Below are 19,763 nucleotides of genomic sequence, written 5' to 3'. Positions count from 1 at the left end.
ACCAATGACAGCTGGATGCAACCAAGGCGCTTCTATCGATGATCCTAGGCTACCTACTAGAAATGAAGGAAACGGGGTTAGCCATAAGCTCTATTAAAGTACACCTCGCTGCCATTACGGCCCTCCATGAACAGAGAGAAGGGGCTTCAATATTCATTCACCCGATTACACGGTGCTTTCTAGCAGGTATACAGAACATGTACCCAGAACTACACCAACCTGCACCACCATGGGCTCTCAATCTTGTGTTCAAATGTTTCACAAGACCATCCTTCGAGCCTCTAACAACCTACTCGCTCCTTCACGTGTCACTGAAGGTCGTATTACTAGTGGCAATCACGTCTGCCAGACGTGTCAGCAAAATAGGAGCATTGATGACTGAATGACTGTACACTGTATTTACCAAAGACAAAATCATGTCATGTCCTCACCCAAAATTCTTGCCCAAAGTGGCTACAAATGTTCATATTACCCAAACCATACACTTACCTGCCTTCCAGCCCAAGCCACATAATGACTCCCGAGAAGCAACATTGCACATGCTGGATGTCAGACTGGCTGTAGCCTTCTACTTGGACAGAACTAAACCATTTCGCAAGTCACCAAGACTATTCGTCTCTACAGCAGAGTGCTCCAAGGGCTCTACAATATCGACGCAGAGACTGTCTAAAATGGGTCTCTACCTGTATTCAAACTTGCTACCACCTGCATCACAAAGAACCCATCGTGGGCATCAGATCCCACTCAACGCGAGCCACGGTGACATCGATTGCACTCTTGAACAATGTCCCCTTAATAGATGTTTGTAGAGCTGCAACCTGGACATCGGAGCTCACTTTTGTAAAGCATTACGCTATCACCCAAAGCCTAGTCTCAGACTCTATTGTTGGCCTTACAATGCTCTCATAACACACTTATACATAACTCCTAACCCCTACCACCCTGGAGGGGTACTGCTTTACAAGCACCTTGAGTGGCGCACCCACAGGGACACCACTCGATGAAGAAGAAGAAGTTACTCACCATGTGCAATAACTATGGTTCTTTGAGTTGTGTGTCCCTGTGGGTATTCCACTACCCACTCTCCTCTCATCTACTTCCAGTAGAGAAGGAACTGAGGGGACAGTCAGGGGGGCGCACGCTATAGGAGGTGCCAGTGGCTGCCCTTCCCCCTACCCAGTACTGCTGCGAGAAATCTCTGATCTCCAGCGCACAGACGCACCGACACCTAGAGTGGAGCACCCACAGGGACACACATCTCGAAGAACCATCGTTACTGCACAAGATGAGTAATTTCTTCTTACACTAAATCGATATCATCACACAGTAAAAATCACAGTACACTGGCCAAAACACAGTATTCACAAGGCCTCTCATTTTCAGTTTTTATTTTAAAATGTCCTGGGAATTTATTTAATGTAAAAGTGGGTGAAAATTGGTGCAAAAAAAATAACTTCACAGTTTCCTGGGGCAATAATGGGGGCCGGGAGGACAGAAGAAAAGTCAGAGTATTGAAAGTAAAAACAGTTTAATGCTTTAATGTATTTAATAACTGTATTTAGCTGATAGCTGAAAATACAGTCCAGCTTGAGAGAATGCTTAAAGAACTGACTGCGAAAAGTAGTCAAATAGGATTAAAAATGAACCAGTCGAAAACAAAATATATGAGATCAGATGTTCTGCCAAGAACCCAAATTACTCAGGGAGAAGAGCAGATCCAAGAGGCTGACAAATACGTTTATTTGGGCCAGGAAGTCAAGATGCGCCACGATCAGAAAGGCAAACTGTCGCGCAGGAAAAAAAGCTGGATGGTGCACATTCAACGACATCAGGGACATCTTCCAAGGAAAGATCAGCAAAACAACTCGTGCAAATCTTTTTAACTTGACCGTGCTTCCAGCGATGCTATATGGCAGCGAAAAACGGTCGCTGATGAAGACTGAAAAATATCAACTGTCTGTCACACAGAGGGCAATGGAATGAACATTTTTGGGCATTTCGCTCCGCAATCGCATCCCCAATGAAATAATTAGGCAGCAGTCTGGAGTCTGAGATGTTGTCAAAAGCAAGCTCCACAAAATGAGGTGGGCGGGACATGTGGCCTGACTCAGTGACAACAGATGGACTGCAGCTATATCTGAGTGGCATCCGCGAGAACTGAAACAGCCATGCGATTGGCCTCCGGTGGGATGATTTCTTAACAAGGACCTATGGACAAACATGGCGAAGGATGGCCAGAGCAAGAGAAGATTAGAAGATGTGTTGTGATCGGCTCAGTCTTAAAGCAACTAGTATGTACAAGTATGCAAGTGGAACCCTTCTGCCAGTCAATACAACACAAAACTGGTTTGAGCCTCCACCCAGTGACCTGGGCACCTCTAGAGGAAATACTGCCCCTCTCACAAACAGAGTCTGAGTGTAGCAGAGAAACTTTTAATGAAAGGAGGGAAGTAACTCAGCATTAATTTGGGAAAATGGAGGGTTCATAACATAAACCATGAGCAAAAGACCCACCTACAAATAAGTTGGGCTGTGTCCTTCTCCCTCAGGTTCTTAAGTCCAGCAACCCAAAAGTCCCTTTCACGTGTCCGTCCCTTTTCTGCACACCACACTACCCGCCGGCTCAGCGGGTAGCAATCGATGTATCGGGGATTGATTTATCGTGTGTAGTATAGACATGATAAATTGATCCCTGATTGTTCTCCCGTCGACTGCTGAACTCCAGCTTGGCGAGAGGCGGAAGCAAAGTCGACGGGGGAGCCGCGGCCATCGATCCCGCGCCGCAAGGACGCGAAGTAATTCTAAGTTGATCTAGGATATGTCGACTTCAGCTACACTATTCTCGTAGCTGAAGTTCCGTATCTTAGATCGACCCCCCGTCCCCCAATGTGGACCAGGCCTTACAGTGCAGACCCAGAGTCCAGAGGTGCATCTGCAGAATTCACCTCCCACCCTGGGTGGAGGGTGCGGGTAAAAGAGGCACATTACTCGCTCTGTTGCCCGAGCACTTGCGTGCCGCTCCTCTTTGCCAGCTGCATTGACAGCCGATTGGTGCCCCGCTCTTCTTCGTCACTGCGCCTCACCTCCGGGCTCTGCCAATTGCCACCTCGCCAGCTGACTGTCAGTCACCTTCTACTGCCACCTGCCTCTCATGCTGTGACGTCTGCAGGTCAGTCTCTTAGTGATTTTCAGCTCTGGGCACAAACACGGTCCCACCACAAGCAATTTTAGCTCTCAGTGATTTTTAGCTCTTAGCAGGGTGGGCAGAGACACTGCCCAACCACAACTGATTTCAGCTCCAACTGAGATTTTAAAATAACGAAGGGGCTCCTAATGAAGTCTATTTAGCTCTCTCTTTGAACAGTGGGGAGGAACAGGTTAAACCAGACCAGAGACCCTTAAGAAGACTCCACACTTCCTGATTGGTACATCTGTCCCCCCTTACTTTCATAGGCCTCTGGCATTCCAGGCCCTGGCTTAACAAGCTGGTCAGCTGATGGTGACCCCCCTCATTTGGGACAGGTTAAGCACAGTTCTGCTCCCCGTTGTTCCTACAATAATGACATCATTGAAACAATATTTCACTACTCCTTCATTCAGTACTAGAGTGATTTGTAACCCAGCACCAGCCAAAGTTGATTTATTTGAGCAACACAGCTCCATCTGCTGTATATCTAGGCAGAGTAGGGGCATGGCTACACTCGAAACTCCAAGGCGCTGCTGCAGGAGCGCTCCCAGGGCAGCGCTTTGAAGTGCGAGTGTGGTCGCGGCGCCAGCACTGGGAGAGAGCTCTCCCACCGCTGCAGGTACTCCACCTCCCCAAGGGGATTAGTTTACAGCGCTGGGAGCGCGGCTCCCAGTGATGGGGCACTGTTTACACTGGCATTTTACAGCGCTGTAACTTGCTGCACTCAGGGGGGTGTTTTTTCACACCCCTGAGCGAGAAAGTTGCAGCGCTGTAAAGCGCCAGTGTAGCCATAGCCTAGGTGTGTTCATGTAAACAGTTTTTTCCTGAACTCTCTCCCACTCCCAGCTAGCTGTCGGGAATTCATTCAGACCCTGCTTACATATGTGGATGCGTGTGTGTGTGTAGATCTTCCACTACATTGCCTTATTTTAACAGACAGCATCACCTTTCCATTTAGGCTAATTTGTTATTGACATAAACACATTTATCTAATATAATGTATTGGCTGTTCTTAACATAATCTGTATTTTCATATACTGGAGAGGTCCAAAAATTGGATGAAAATAGTAAAAACTGAATAACAGCTTTTGTAAAACCCAGGCAATTAAAAAAAATTTGAAAAACTAAAACCGAAGGGCCTTAAGTATTCATAGATTATTACAGGAAGCTCCAAGTGCTTCACACACCTTCAGTCTGGAGAGTCACTACAGCAGCCTAATGAGGCCAGGAGGACTAGATAATGAGGTGAAAGCTGAAGAATAAAAGCCCATCTTTGGAGATACTGGATTACAGCTGCCCTCATCTCAGAGCTTCGCGCCTTCAGCGTAAGCCTCCAAGAGATTCAGTAGCTTGTGTCAGTTCTCTGAGGGACTGGCAGTTGAGCCAGTTCTCTGGGCTAGGGCCCTGTCTCTACACTCTTTGTTTGGGATGCCTCTGAGTTCTGGCCAGGAGTGAATCTGCATTAGCCTATTGACCATGGAGTTACTCAAGGCATCCAGACAATATTTGCACAGCTACACTCTGTTCAGAAGAGAATGAATCCCTCCCTCTTCCCATATGAAGGGGTGGTCCATCGTTCAGTCTGTTTCAGAGCACTCCCCTGTCTAGACTGTGACTGTTCCCAGTCCATCTCCTGTAACTCACATTTCCAGGTGTCTGTCATCCCGTGTGGGGATCCAGGAATGATACGCACCCTGGGCCCCAATGACATTTATTGCCTGTTAAAGGCTCTCTGCACTAGGGCCCTTGAAGGCCTTTCCATGAACTGTGAGACAACTGGCCAGTCTCTCCCAGTCTAGGCCAAGCATTTCCCCACTTGTCTAACAGTTTTCAACACCACCAAACCCAGGTCAGATCCAATCTCCTTTTGTGGTAGGGGCAAAACATCCTTCAAGTTTATTCCTTTGGCTCTGGATGAACGTCGGTTCTTCTCAGGGGAGGAGGTTGGCGTTTGGTGAAAGCAGCGGCGTGTGTCTTACATACTGTGAGGATGTTCCTTACTGCAGTATTTATAACATACCCACATGTGTCCCCAGCTGGGACAGGATTGTACCAGCTGGGAAAAGGTTGGGACTGGCAGGTGGCGTCACTGTCACGATTTTCTAAGTATTCTCCATCAATTTCCCGTTTGTTCAATGTGCCACATCTCAGTCCCTCACCTGCTCTCATATATTCATTGCTCTGTCACATTCCTGATGTGGGTGTTTACCGAGGACTGTGATTGCTGGTTCAGGATTTGCGGATAGTGTAGGCAGATATCTGTTTATCATCATAAATGAGACACAGCTATTCTGGGGGACCAGTAGCGATTCTGCCCCTGTGAGGATGGCAATAGGAACTGGGAATATGGCAGCACCTCACAGCTCCTCCACCTAACTGCCCTTGTCTCTGTGCCTTACTGAGCTCCAGATCAGTGCTCCCATTCATAACATCCCATGGACCCTGGCGGTGCCTGAGTAGCACCATTGAGCTGGGAGATACTTGATGCTGGTTGGCAGAGGTGGAGGGAGGGTAAAGTAATGCAATCTCCCTGAGGGACCACTGAGGGCAGGGATTGAAGGGGGCACCGTTAAGTTTGTCTGTCTGTGTTGGGGGCAGGGGTCCTCTTGACAGCAAAGCAGAAAATGCTGAATGTAGAGTGCTGAGAATTAAACTCTCCCATTTGGGAAGGGCATGAGGCCCCCCCCCCAAAATCCTGCCTCCCTACTTCAGCATTGGTGTGAGGGTGAAAGGGGTTTGAAGTATGGCAGAGCATATGCTGTGGCAGGTCTTACCAAGCTGAGATGGTGTTGAGCTAGCCTCCAGGGTAGTAGGTAGTCTGACCATACCTCTATTAAGCTAGGGCAACCTGGCCAAAGTGGAGGGGGTACCGCAGCTACAGGACACAAGGGTTGGCACCCCGAATGCACTGCTGCAAGATTCTCCTGCCAAACAAGCCACACAATGCAGAATAAACTGGAAAACAGCTCAGACTCATGCGTCAGCCTGACCTGGGATAACACAGGACGAAAAACAGAGGCTAGTCTAACTATTTGTTGCAAGTCACAACACAAGAACACTGTCATCCGATTCATATATCGACATTTACATTGAAGTCAGAAAATCAATAAAAGCCGAGGTCATAGGGTTATGTGAAACAAGAATAAAAGACATGCATCTGATGAAGTGGGCATTCACCCACAAAAGCTTATGCTCCACTACATCTGTTAGTCTTTAAGGTGCCACAAGACTCTTTGTTGCTTTTTACAGATCCAGACTAACACGGCTACCCCTCTGACACAAGAATAAAAGACCTCATTGCACAATGGAAAAGCTGAGAGCAAGTATTCCTAGGAAGATCACTTGACAATAGAGCAAGGATTGGCGGTGTAGGAGTCATTGTCAGGAAAGAAACAGTTCCAAGGATAGTTAGCGGCAACATCGTGTCACCCCAAATAGCAGGTCTCACGCTTCAGATAAAATGAAGGAGAACGATTCAAATTATTCAGGTGTATGCTCCCACGCAGCAAGAGGAAGATGAAGAAATGGACCATATCTACGAAGAGCTGGAGGAGGTAATGCAGAAAAGATCCACCTACACAATTATCCAAGGGGACTTCAATGCAATAGTAAGTGGAAAAAAGATTGAAAAAGAAAAGTATGTGAGAAAATTCAGTAAAGGTGTAAGAAATGATTGTCTGGTTGCATTCGGAGAGGCAAACCATCTCCACATAATGAACACAATATTTGAAAAAGAACCTTGTCGGCAGTGGACAAGGAAACATCTGGATGGAGTCGCACTGAATCAGATTGATTATATAAAGACGGATACCAGAAGAATCTTTAATGATGTAGCGACAATACGAGAACGAATCATTTTCACAGGATCAGCCCGCTCAAAATATGTTCCGCTCAAAATATGTGTTGACAATGTCTATGAAGTTGAGAGATAGCCAGAAACTGAAGCAAAAATGGCACTTCAACGAAGAGGCATTTGTACAGGAAGTGAGTGAAATGAACCTTGAGTATAAAGGTCAACAAGGACATCGATGAGGCCTCTGAATAGTTTATCTCACAGCTAATCTCAGCAGCTAAGAAGGGAAAAGCATTGAAAATGTTGGGATGCAAGCAGAGGATCAGTGAGGAAATTGTGAATCTGATGGCAAGGACGGTGCGCATGAAATTAGAAGGAAAAATGGGCAAAGAATACAGAACACTGTGCAAAGGAATTTGTGTGAAGATCAAAGAAGACTACAAAGACTTTAGAAAAGAGAAATTCATAGAGGCGGCTGAAAAGAGTGAGTCTGAAGAAGTTAGAAAGAGATGTTAGACTGAAACGGATAATCCCAGAAGCGCTGTTGTATAGCACATGATTGGATTTTTGGTGTCCTAAGAGATTTGTGCACATGTTTAATTAACTGGTGGCAACAGCTAATTTCCATTGTTTTCTTTCTCAGCTCTTCCCCAAAGGGGGCGGAGGTGAAAGGGCTTGAGGGTACCTCACCAGAAGGAATTCCCAAGGGTGTCTTCTTGGGTTCCAAAAAGGGTTTTGCATTTGGTTGATGGCAGTGTTTACCAAGCCAAGGTCAGAGAGAAACTGTAACCTTGGGAGTTTAGAAGCCTGGAGTGGCCAGTATTAACTTTTAAAATCCTTGCGGGCCCCCACCCTCTGCACTCAAAGTGCCGGAATGGGGAATCAGCCTTGACAAGGCAATATCAGGTTGCGCGTGCAAACCATCCCCCAAGTATATCTGCTTCTGATCTACCACAGTAGCTTGTATCTTTTTATTAGTCAGTTTGTTAGGTATTTGTTCTCCATTTGATAGAAAATAAAGGTATATATATTGTGATACAGCATGGCCAGATGGCAGCAGGAGAGTGATAGATGGGCTATATGGAAGCCCCAGGATGTTGAGAACCATATTTCCTGTAGAGGGAAGAGACGCTGCTACAGTTTAATTAGTGCACCTGAAGCCAATTAGACCAATTAGAGCACCTGAAGCCAGTCACCTGATAAAAACCCCCCTGCTTCAATCAGACAGTTGGAGGAACTGAAGCAGAGTGCTTTGTTGTTGGAGCAGAGAGCAGTTTGAAGGAGAGCAGTTTGGAGGGAAGCAGAGGAGAGTTTGGAAAAGTGCAGTGGCGGGCCAGAAGCCCAAGACCCTTGGTAAAGGGAAACCCAGCTTGTACCGAGCAGAGGAACTCCACAGACACAAGGGGTTGGGAGAAACTTAGCCCAAGCAGAGAGAGGGCAGGAAGCTCCACAAGCTGAAGGGCCAGAGAGGAAAGTAGCCCAGGGGAAGGAATCACTAGTTCAAGTGGTTTGCCACTATACCAAGGGCCCCTGGGCTGGGACCCGGAGTAGAGGTCGGGCTGGGGTCCCTCCCTCTCCACTCCCTTTTCTGGGATACTAGTGGGACAGTTAATACCCCAGATCGGGGCGAGAAATGGCGCCCTGAACACCCTCACAAGAAGAGAAAGTGCGGGATCCATCACAGACTCCCCTGTAAGGGGCATGTCCGCTTCATTCAGCTCAAATGCTGCCTCTCTTGTAAAGATGCCTGGGTGAATCATACATGCTGCAGAAGTGCAATGTATGCCTAGGCCTGAACTATAGGGCTGGGAAGAACCAGGCAGTCAAACTTTGACACCTTATGATGGAGAATTCCCTCCAGCCTGCTCCTGAGTCAGGTCAGGAAACCCCTGGACGTCAGTTACCAGGGGCAAATAGGGCCCTTCCACCTCAGCTCAGCATTCTTCTGGGAAGGAGAAATTCTCAGAGCCTTCCTCTGAAGTCTCCCAGAAGAGCAAATCTAGTGCCCTTCCCAGGGGTTCCTCCACAAAAAGAATTCACTCCAGCCAGATCTACAGCCTCTGAGAGGTTTTCCTCAAGGTGGAAGAGGCTCCTCCAATATGGTGGACATGGGAAAATGCCACGATTCTAAGTCCAACCAGAGCTCTGGGAAGACCCTGGTAGCACCAAACAAGAAGGAGCAGTACTGTCATCTCAGACTCCACTCTCAATATCCTTACCAACTGCTGAGGTACCATGAAAGCCTTCAACCTCATCTGCACCAGCCCCGTGGCACCCCAGGACTCCATTGCCATCAGAAAAGGACAGACACCTCTCGGTACCACAAAAGCTCTCGGTACCTCAGGACGTCAGACTACAAAAGGAATTGGTGATGAGTGCTGAACCTCAGTCTCTGTTGGTAGCAGCCACAGAGCACCTTTCGGTATCGAGAATCCCCCATCTCCAGATCCCTTTGCCTCCCCGGTGCCATTGTCCCGCCAGTCCCATTCTCTGGGGGCTGCTCCAGATGACCTTCCCTCTACCTCCTCTCTTTTTGTGCAAGGTTCTCCAAAGCATCCTCACACACACACACCCCTTTCCCGAAGGGGCAGGGGAGATGTTTTGGGACCTCATCGATCCTGGTGGGAGCAGCTCCGGATGCTACCCCCTTCCCAGTAATGGCCTCAAGGGACATATTGGAATCCCTATACTGCCTATTGTCAGCAGTTCTCTAGGTCCCAGCCCCATCCCATTGGGATGACAGGGAGACCCAAACTTCCCCTCCCCAGCAGCAAGAGGAAACATTTCAGGAACAGCAGTCCAGGGCAGACAAAGAAGCCACATCTCAGACCTCCTTCCCAGATGAGGCCCTGATGCCTTTCTGCTAGTTCATGATTTTTGCCAGTTCCAGGACCACATTAAGCCAGTGCCAGAATCTGCAGATACCACTGGAAGATCTTGGAGAACTCCAACACAAGCTGCTGGATATTCTGCACTCTGTGACGCCATCAGGAGTCACCTTTCCCATTAATGAGGCTCTATGGGAACCCACTAGAACCATCTGGCAAATCCCAGCTACGGTGACACCCACTTGTAGGAGGGCTAACAAATAATACTATGTCCCCTCCAAGGACTCTGAATTGCTGTTTTCCAACCTCTCTTTGTTGATGTGGTGAACACCATTACAAATCCACCCCATATGACAGAGACCAAAAGCATCTGGACCCCACTAGGCTGGAAGGCCTATTCATCAGCTATGCTGCAATTCCTCTATGCAAATTACCCAGCATTTATGGCCAAATACTTTACCAACTATACATAATTTGAGTCATTTATTGAATGCCTTCACTCGGATCAAAGAGAACAATTCCAGGCAATTGTTGCTGAGGGTCAGTTGTTGGCAAGAATGTCTTTGCAGGCAGCTCTTGATGATACAGACACTGCATCTCTGTGGCGGCAGTTCTGTGCCGGGCTTCCTGGCTGATATTGTCTGGCTTCCCCAGGGAAATTCAGAATACAGTTGAGGCTCTTCAATTTGGCAGATGAAAGTTGTTTGCAGAGAACACTGACAAGTCATTAAATCCCCTTAAAGATTCCAGGACCATATTATGCACTTTGGGCATCTACACTCCTGCAAACAAACAGAGATTCAGTGGATCACCAATGGCTCAAAAATCCCTTTCATACTTATACCTCAGCTCACAGAGTCAGCGAGATTGGTGCATTCATGGCAGCCCCTCCCCACACCCCCTTTCAATGTTTCACAAGGAGAAGGTCTCCTTCCGACTGCATCCCAGCTTTCTCCCTAACGTGACTTCCAATTTTCACCTGAATCAGACCATATAGCTGCCAGTTTTCTTCCCAAAACCACATACTTCCCACCAGGAGACAGTTCTCCACACTCCAGATGTCAGGAGGGCAGAAGCCTTCTACCTCGACAGAACTAAACCAGTTCACAAATCCAATAGACTATTCATTTTGATTGCAGATAGATTTAAGGGATTTGTCATTTCCATCCAGAGACTTTTGAATCACAACTTGATACCAAGCTGTCGCCATTACACTCCCTATCAGTATTTTGGCACATTCAACCAGATCACAGTCTACATCTATAGATCTACTTTAAAATGTGCCCATTTCAGACAGCTGCAGGACCGATATGTGGTCTTCAGTAGATATTTTCGCTAGACACTATGCATTAGTCGATGTCTCCAGGTCTGATGCTGCAGTCAGCAACGCAATTTTCTCTTCTGTTCTGGACTCCATTCCAAAGCTTCTTCCTCCTACTGGGGATACTGCTCAGAAATCACCCTGAGCGGTAGTAGGGATAGGACTTGAAGAAGAAAAAGGGGTTACTCCCCCTGTGTAGTAACTGTAGTTCTTTGAGATGTGTCCCCCTCTGGATGCCCCACTACCCGTCCGCCTCCCCTCTGCTTCAGAGTTTCTGCTCAGACTTGGTGGTGCAGAAGGAACTCAGCGGACTGTTTGGCCATGCAGCCTGATATGGCCTAGACCAGGGGTTCTCAAACTGGGGTCAGGACCCCTCAGGGAGTCGCGAGGTTATTACATGGGAGGTCGTGAGCTGTCAACCTCCACCCCAAATCCCGGTTTGCCTCCAGCATTTATAATGGTTAATTTAAAAAAAAAATTTTTTAATTTATAGGGGAGGGGGTCGCACTCAGAAGCTTGCTATGTGAAAGGGGTCACCAGTACAAAAGTTTGAGAGCCACTGGCCTAGATGCAGGGCACAAGGGGCACACGCAGGCCCAGTGTGGTGCACCCCTAGGGACACACCCTCTAGAAGAACTACAGTTACTGCACAGGAGAGTAACCCCTTCTTTTGGTTTCGTGGGTTTCCTTAAAGCTGATTTGACTTGTGATGTGCTGCCACTTTGCTTTAATCTGATTCACATGCAGCAGTTCACAGAGAAAATCAAGTTCACCCAGGGCTCCATGTCTAAACTCTAAGCACAAGATTATGATATTGTGCTGCCATTACAAAATGAGATTAGGCCCAGCTCCACAAAGGGACGTTGGCCCGACGGTCTGAATACACAACAGGAGTTAGGCACAGTGATGCTGAGCGTCACAACACTTCACTTCTAGGCACCTAGAAAAATCACTGGGATTCACAAAGCCTGAGTTAGGCGCCTGAGCTCCTGCACAACAAATGGGGGAGAGACTGACGCCTTAGACTGTGAGTCACAAAACCCTGCAGAAGGCAGGTGTGACATACCCAGGGGACAATCTAGACTAGTGCGTAGCTGGGTCACCCTTTCCCCCTAACCTGGGGTTCCCTTTTCACTGCTTTGCTGCTGTACGCACCAGTCAGGACTGCTCACAAACAGCCTCCAGCATGCAAGTCCCTCCCAGCTACGTCTGTGTCTGTGCAGCAGCCAGCCAGTAGGGTTGCCAGGCAGCCAGTTTTCCACCAGAACGCCTGGTCGAAAAGGGCCCCTGGTGGCTCTGGTGGACTGTTAAAAGTCCAGTCGGCGGTGCAGCAGGGGCTTGGGACTAAGGCAGGCTCCTTGCCTGCCCCAGCGCCACGTGGCTCCTAGAAGTGGCCACTAAGTCCCTGTGGCCCCTAAGTGCTCCAATGTGTAGAGGGTACAGTGACCAATGTGTAGAGCTGCAGGACCACCCATGTGCCCAGAGGCTGCAGGGTCTTGGCAGCTGCTTCCTCGCAGCTGCAGTAACTGCAGCTGGAACCCCGCACCCCTCATCCCTGGCCCCACCCCAGAGCCTGCACCCCCCAGGCCAGAGTCCTCGCCTCCCCCTCCAATCCTCTGCCCCAGCCCGGTGAAAGTGAATGAGGGTGAAGAAGAGTGAGCAACGATTGGAGAGGGGCATGAAGCAAGCAGAGGCGGGGCCTCGGAGAAGGAGCAGGGCATAGGCGGGGCCTCGAAGAAGAGAGAGGACAGGGCAGAGGTGTTCTGTTTTGTGTGATTAGAAATTTGGCAATCCTACCAGCCAGCCACACCTTGGTTATATTTCAGGGTGTTCCCCCAGCAATATCTGTCCTGTAATGCCAAGCCCTCTCTGCACAAGACAAATTCATAAAAAGTCCATATTTCTTTAAAAGAAATAATATGCACAATTTGTTACACCAAATTGAGTTTCCCAGACACTTCAATTTAATCACACTCGATTAGATATAACAATTAAACAAGTTTATTAACTACAAAGAGAGTGATTTTAAGTGAATACAAGTAAGGAGGCATAAACGTCCAAAATGGTTAGAAGAAAAATGACGATAAAACACAATTGGCGCCTAACTTAACAAATTGTGTTACATTCAAAGCAAAGCTCTCAACAGTCTTACTGGCCAAATTTCATCCAGGATCTAGTCTTCTGTTTAATGGCTGCTTCCTTTGTCCCTTCTCTTACCGTGCATAGAGTAGGGTTACCATACGTCTGGATTTTCCCGGACATGTCCGGCTTTTTGGGCTCCAAATCCCCGTCCGGGGGGAAATCCCCAAAAGCCGGACATGTCTGGGAAAATCGGGACATGCGGGCCGGCGGCCGGCGGTCAGCGGTGCCGGGCCGGGGGCTCGGGGGCCGGCGGCTCGGGGGCTCGGGGGACAGAGGTCGGCCGGGCCGGGCCGGGGGCTTGGGGGACGGAGGTCGGCCGGGCCGGGGGCTTGGGGGCCGGCGGTCGGCGAGGCTGGGCCGGGGGTGCTCGGCCGGGGGCCGGCAGTGCTGGGCGGGCCGGAGGTGCTCGGCCGGGGACCGGCAGTGCTGGGCGGGCCGGAGGTGCTCGGCTGGGTGCCGGGCCGGGGACTGGCAGTGCTGGGCGGGCCGACCCTAGGGTTACCATATTTTGAGCCTCCAAAAGGAGGACACTCCACGGGGCCCCGCCCATGCCCCCCCGCCCCAACTCTGCCCCTTCCCCAAAGTCCCCGCCCCAACTCCGCCCCCTCCCCTGCTTCCCACGAATATTTGATTCACGGGAAGCCTGAAGCAGGTAAGGAGGGTGTGGGGGGAGGAGGCGCGTCTCCAGCCTGGGTCGGCTAGGGTTACCATTCGTCCGGATTTACCCGGACATGTCCTCCTTTTTGTGCTAAAAATAGCGTCCGGGGGGAATTTGTAAATCACTCAAAATGTCCGGGATTTCCCCCCCCCCCTCTCCCCCCCCCCGGCAGAGCAGAGCGAGCGGCTGGGAGGGCTGCAGGAAAGTCACGGGCTGGACTCCGGAGCAGCTGTAGAGGAGCTCCTCCTCCTCCCTCCCTCCCTGCATTCTGAGCCGGCAGCTCCTCCCCGGCAGCCCCGCGCCCGGCTCCAGCAGCACTGTGCAGGGCCAGGGACCGTGTTGTGTGTTGTGCTGGGGAGCGCAGCCACATCTCCGGCTCGCGCAGAGCCCAACACCCTGTTCTGAGCAGCAGGGTAAGGGGGCCAGGGGGGCAGGAGAAGGGGCAGGGAGGTTCTGGAGGGGGCAGTCAAGAAACGGGGGGGGTCGGGAGTTCGGGGGGGGCTTTTTGGGGGGAGTGGAGAAAGTTTTGGGCAGTCAGGGTACAGGTAGGGGGTAGGGTCCTGGGGGGCAGTTGGGGGGGGGGTCTTAGGAAGGAGCAGTTAGGGGATAAGGAACAGGGAGGCTTAGGTAGGAGGTGGGGTTCTGGAGGGCAGTTAGGAGCAGGGGTCCCAGGAGGGGGCAGTCAGGGGACAAGGAGCGGGAGGGGTGGGGGGTTGGGAGTTCTGGGGGGGAGCTGTCAGGGAGCAGGAGTGGGGAGAGGGATCGGAGCAGTCAGGGGACAGGGAGCAGAGGGGTTTAGATGGGTTGGGAGTTCTGGGGGGGGCTGTCAGGGGGTGGGGAGTGGTTGGATGGGGCGTGGGAGTCCCAGGGGTCTGTCTGGGGGTGGGGGTGTGGATAAGGGTTGGGGCAGTCAGGGGACAAGAGGCAGGGAGGCTTAGATAGGGGGTGGAGTCCTGGGGGGCAGTTAGGGGCAGGGGTCCCAGGAGGGGGCAGTCAGGGGACAAGGAACGGGGGGAGGGTTGAGGGTTCTGGGGGGTGGGAAGTGGGAGGGGCAGGGGCGGGGCTCCTCCCGTCCTCTGTTTTGCTTGCTGAAATATGGTAACCCTAGCTAAGCAGAACTCAAGTTTTACTATATAGTCTGCAGTCAATCAGGAAGTAAGGGGGGAATGGGAACAGAGACTGTGGGTGGGGGAATTGGGATCATGTTTTGCTAAGGGCAGGAATGGGAACAGGGAATGGGAACAGGAACAGGGACACAGGCAAGGCTCTGTGGTGTCAGAGCTGGGAAGGGGGACACTAGGGTACGTCTTCACTACGCGCCGTATCGGCGGGTAGCAATCGATTTATCTGGGATCGATATATCGATCCCCGAACGTGCACACCGTCGACTCCGGAACTCCACCAGAGTGAGCGGCGGTAGTGCAGTTGACGGGGGAGCCACGGCCACCGATCCCGCGCTGTCTGGACCCCAGGTAATTCGATCCAAGATACTTCGACTTCAGCTATGCTATTCACGTAGCTGAAGTTGCGTATCTTGGATTGAGAAGGAAACTGGAATCATGCTTCCTGGAAGTTCATCGAATTGTTTGCACCTTTGGACTTTGGGTATTGTTACTCTCTGTTCATGCAAGAAGGACCAGGGAAGTGAGAGGGTGAAGGAATAAGCCCCCTAACAATGTTCCCTCAGTTATTGCCAGGCATGAATGTACATTAGCCTACTCAGTTTTGAATTACACAGAGCATCAGCATCCCTCCCTCCCCCTTTTCCAGTACGATGTCCATCATTCACTTGGTGAGGAAAGCTTCCTTGTCCATCGTGATTACCCCGCATTGCCTCCCCGTAACTCACATTTCCAGGTGTGTGGGGAACCATGTTTGGCCTGCTGGGTGCACAGCTCGGCCCCAGTTACATTTGTCTGCCTATTGACTGATCTTCCTTCAGTGGCTCCCGAAGGCCTCTCGATGAAGTGTCAGACAAATGTCTGCTCTATTTCTATCAGTGTCATAGCTTTCAACAACACTGAATCCGATAAGATACAATGTCTTGGCAGATGGTATCCAAGCCATCAGAGTGTTCTTCTCCTTAAAGTATTGAGTCAGGGTAAATGGTGATTCTGAATTGCTTTATATGGCGTATTCTGTATTATTGATTCTATCTAAATAATCTTCATTCCTGGGGAGTGAAGATTCTTGGTAATCAGAATGCAGGTCAAGATAAAACCCATACAGTTTATCTGATTTTTATTTATCTTGCCTCTTGTTAGGTGTTGAGGTTGGGGGTTCTGTCGAAAGCAGCTGTGTGTGTTACATACTGTGAGAATGTTCTTGACTTGTAATATTTATAACATACCCATACGTGTTCATATTAGGGGTCAGGAATGTACCAGCTGGGGGAAGGATAGGATTGGAAATTTAGTTGAAATTTCAGATATTTAGTGGTTTGGTTTGGTTTAATATTTATATAACACATTCGTCTAGTGTGTGTTTTTTCTAATATTAAACCTGACACAAAGTTAACAGAGTTGTCAGTTTGAGATGCTTTGAAGGGAAGGATTTTCATGGGAACAAGGGACACTTCGGTACCCAACTCCCACTATTTAAATTTGAGAAGGCTCTGAATAGAGATTGACTGAAACATATTTTTAAGGACTTTATTTGAGTGTTAGAGTAGAAGCTCCCAGGTAATTTACTGTCTATTCATTTCTGCTTGTTTGTTTGTACCGCGATCCTGCCCAAATTTTGTAAATCTCATTAATTCCTAATATAGACTGAAAGTGCATACTATTCAGAGTGTCTATGTTCAGGGGAGTTCTCATCGCTCACTTTCTCCTTGTTTCAGGGAGGAGCAGAGCCACAAGACACCAAGGTAAGTTCAGGGCCGCCCAGAGGATTCAGGGGGCCTGGGACGTCTGTTTTCTAGTAAAATCAGTAAAAGGAAAGGAGAAAACTCGAAAGAGGCTCCTGCTCGCACTCAAATACGTGAACCCTAATATTCTCTTAGGCCTCAAAGAGAGACCTCGAGAAGGAGACTTGCTGAAGCAAAGCCACAGGGGTCTCTGAGGTTTCCCTGGTCCTGCGCCCCTGTCCTGCCTGGCTGATGTCAGCATCTCTCTCTGAGGTCACCACCTCCCTAACACCTTTGACCAATAGGCTGAGGTCCTGCAAAAGGCCTTTGTGATGTCACTGCCACACCCACCCATCCCGTGAAGTGCTAATCACCTGCTGCTGAACAGACACTTTGAAGGTTTGAGCTACTCTCTACAGATCACCCCACTCAATGCGTCTTCATTCTAGGAAGCAAGCCGGCTACACGGTAAAACATCAGAGGCTGCTCTGAATACTAAACTCAGTGTTTCCAAAATTAGTAGACTTTATGGCCAGAAGAGACCTTTAGAGCATCTCATCTAACCCCCTGCATATCATAGGCCTCCTGTATAGTACAATAGTTACTTTTTGGGCACACACATTCCAGAAAGGCATCTAGTCTTCATTCAATGACATCAAGAGATGGAGAATCCACCACTTTCCCTTTTAGTGAGTGCCAGGGGGCTCCATTTCCCCTTCCACTACCTCCCCATTTACAGGGAGACAGAGCAGTACCTGCAGCAGGGAGCGGGAGTTGCTGAAGGCCTCAGAGGCGCAGCCCCTGCAGTGTCTCAGGCACCTGGCGCAAGTGGCGGATGATGCGGGTGCATCACTTTGGCCGTGACGTCCTCCTCCTGCAAGGGAACGAGAACCTGTCAGAGACTCAAACGCCCCGAGGAATCAGGGGGAATTAAGGGCACCTGGAACCAGCAGTATTTAAACTGACTACCTGCCCACCACTGAGGGATGAATTCACCTCCTGAACCCCAGAATGGAGTCTTCTTGTCCTTTCTAGTAACCTCCAGTGCCAACCCACCACCTTGTAGGGTGAGCTCCTGCTACCTCCCCCTCAGTACCCTTGACAGCTGTTCTACCTCCAAACCACAGCTCAACTTATCAGAACCCTCTTCTCCACCCCAACCCAGGTTGCGCAGGGAGGCGGCCCTAGCAGGGGGGGCAGGAGGGATTCTGCCAGCAGTGAAGTGGGTTGCGGGGAGGTTGAGATCTTGCCCCAAGTCATCCCAGACACTAATGCTAAGCCACAGGATGGCAGCATCTAGTGTCAGTGGAGTCCAAGCACTATTTGAACCCGACAGTTTTGGATCAATTTCCCACAAGGGGAGGTGAAGAGCACCCCCAGCAACACACACACCACTCCTGGAGTTGGGAGGGGAACAAGAGAAAGGACAAAAGAAGTAAGAGATGAAGAGAAAGGAAGGAGGGATGGAGGAAAAGGTAAAATGAAAAGGACAAACCCTAGTGTCCCCAGTGATTCTACGGGACAAAATTCCAGGGAGGGAATAAAATTCTGCCACCTTAAACTACTGTTTTCCATGCCGAGAATTCAGCTGGCACCAGATGGATCAGACTGAGCAGGTTCCAAAACCTCTTGGAGGCTCTTACCTTCTAATTTTCAAGTAAAATCAGTAAAAGGAAAGGAGAAAACTCCAAAGAGGCTCCTGCTCGCACTCACATACGTCAACCCTAACACTCTCTCAGTCCTCAAAAAGAAACTTTGAGAAGGAGACTTGCTGAAGCAAAGCCACAGGGGTCTCTGAGGTTTCCCTGGTCGTAAGCCCCTGTCCTCCCTGGCTGAAGACAGCATCTCTCTCTGAGGTCACCACCTCCCTAACACCTTTGACCAGTACGCTGAGGACCTTGAAAAAGCCTTTGTGATATCACTGCCACACCCAACCAAACCCTAAAGTGCTCATGTCCTGCTGCTGGCCTGACACTTCGAAGGTTTGAGCTATGCTCTGTGGATCACACCACAAAATTCGTCTTCATTCTAGGAAGCAAGCTAGCTACACAGTAAAACATCAGAGGCTGCTCCCAATACTACACTCAGTGTTTCCAAAAGTAGCAGACTTTCTGGCCAGAAGAGACCTTTACAGCATCTCATCTAAGCCCCTCCATATCATAGGCTTCCTGTATAGTACAATAGTTACTTTTTGGGCACACACGTTCCAGAAAGGCATCTAGTCTTCAATCAATGACATCAAGAGTTGGAGAATCCACCACTTTCCCTTTTAGTGAGTGCCAGGGGGCTCCATTTCCCCTTTCACTACCTCCCCATTTACAGTGAGCCAGAGCAGTACCTGCAGCAGGGAGAGGGAGTTGCTAAGGCCTCAGAGGAACAGCCCCTGAAGTGTCTCAGGCACATGGCGTAAGTGCCGGATGATGCGGAGCTGGTGCATCCCTTTGGCCGAGACGTCCTCCTCCTGCAAGGGAACGAGAACCTGTCAGAGACTCAAATGCCCCGAGGAATCTGGGGCAATTAAGGACACCTGGAACCAGCAGTATTTACACCCAGCACCTGCCCACCACTGAGGGATGAATTCACCTCCTGAACCCCAGAATGGAGTCGTCTTCTCCTTTCTAGTAATTTCCAGTGCCAACCCCCGTCCTTGTAGGGTGAGCTCCTGCTACCTCCCCCTCAGTGCCCTTGACAGCTGTTCCACCTCCAAACCACAGCTCAAGTTATCAGAACCCTCTTCTCCACCCCCACCCAGGTTGGGCAGGGAGGCGGCTCTAGCAGGGGGGGCAGGTGGGATTCTGGCAGCAGTGAAGTGGGTTGCGGGGAGGTTGAGATCTTGCCCCAAGTCATCCCAGACACTAATGCTAAACCACACGATGGCAGCATCTAGTGTCAGTGGAGTCCAAGCACTATTTCAACCATACAGTTTTGGATCAACTCCCAACAAGGGGAGGTGAAGAGCACCCCCAGCAACACACACACACACACACAC

At 49.8% G+C, this 19,763-nt stretch overlaps 1 long non-coding RNA gene across 1 annotated transcript; it reads right to left on the bottom strand.

Moving 5' to 3' along the window:
- Positions 1-10,277: 10,277 nt before the first annotated feature.
- LOC135977758 (uncharacterized) lies at positions 10,278-19,240 on the bottom strand. The gene is made up of 3 exons (XR_010595205.1): positions 19,113-19,240; positions 17,530-17,648; positions 10,278-10,590 (listed from the first exon to the last, which is right to left on the bottom strand). It is a non-coding gene; the product is annotated as an uncharacterized LOC135977758 (long non-coding RNA).
- Positions 19,241-19,763: the final 523 nt, after the last annotated feature.

Source organism: Chrysemys picta, unplaced genomic scaffold (assembly GCF_011386835.1).
Source record: "Chrysemys picta bellii isolate R12L10 unplaced genomic scaffold, ASM1138683v2 scaf29, whole genome shotgun sequence".
Classification (NCBI taxonomy): Eukaryota; Metazoa; Chordata; order Testudines; family Emydidae; genus Chrysemys; species Chrysemys picta.
The sequence above is the reverse complement of the archived record's forward strand: the minus strand, read 5'-3'. Positions and strand labels throughout refer to the sequence as shown.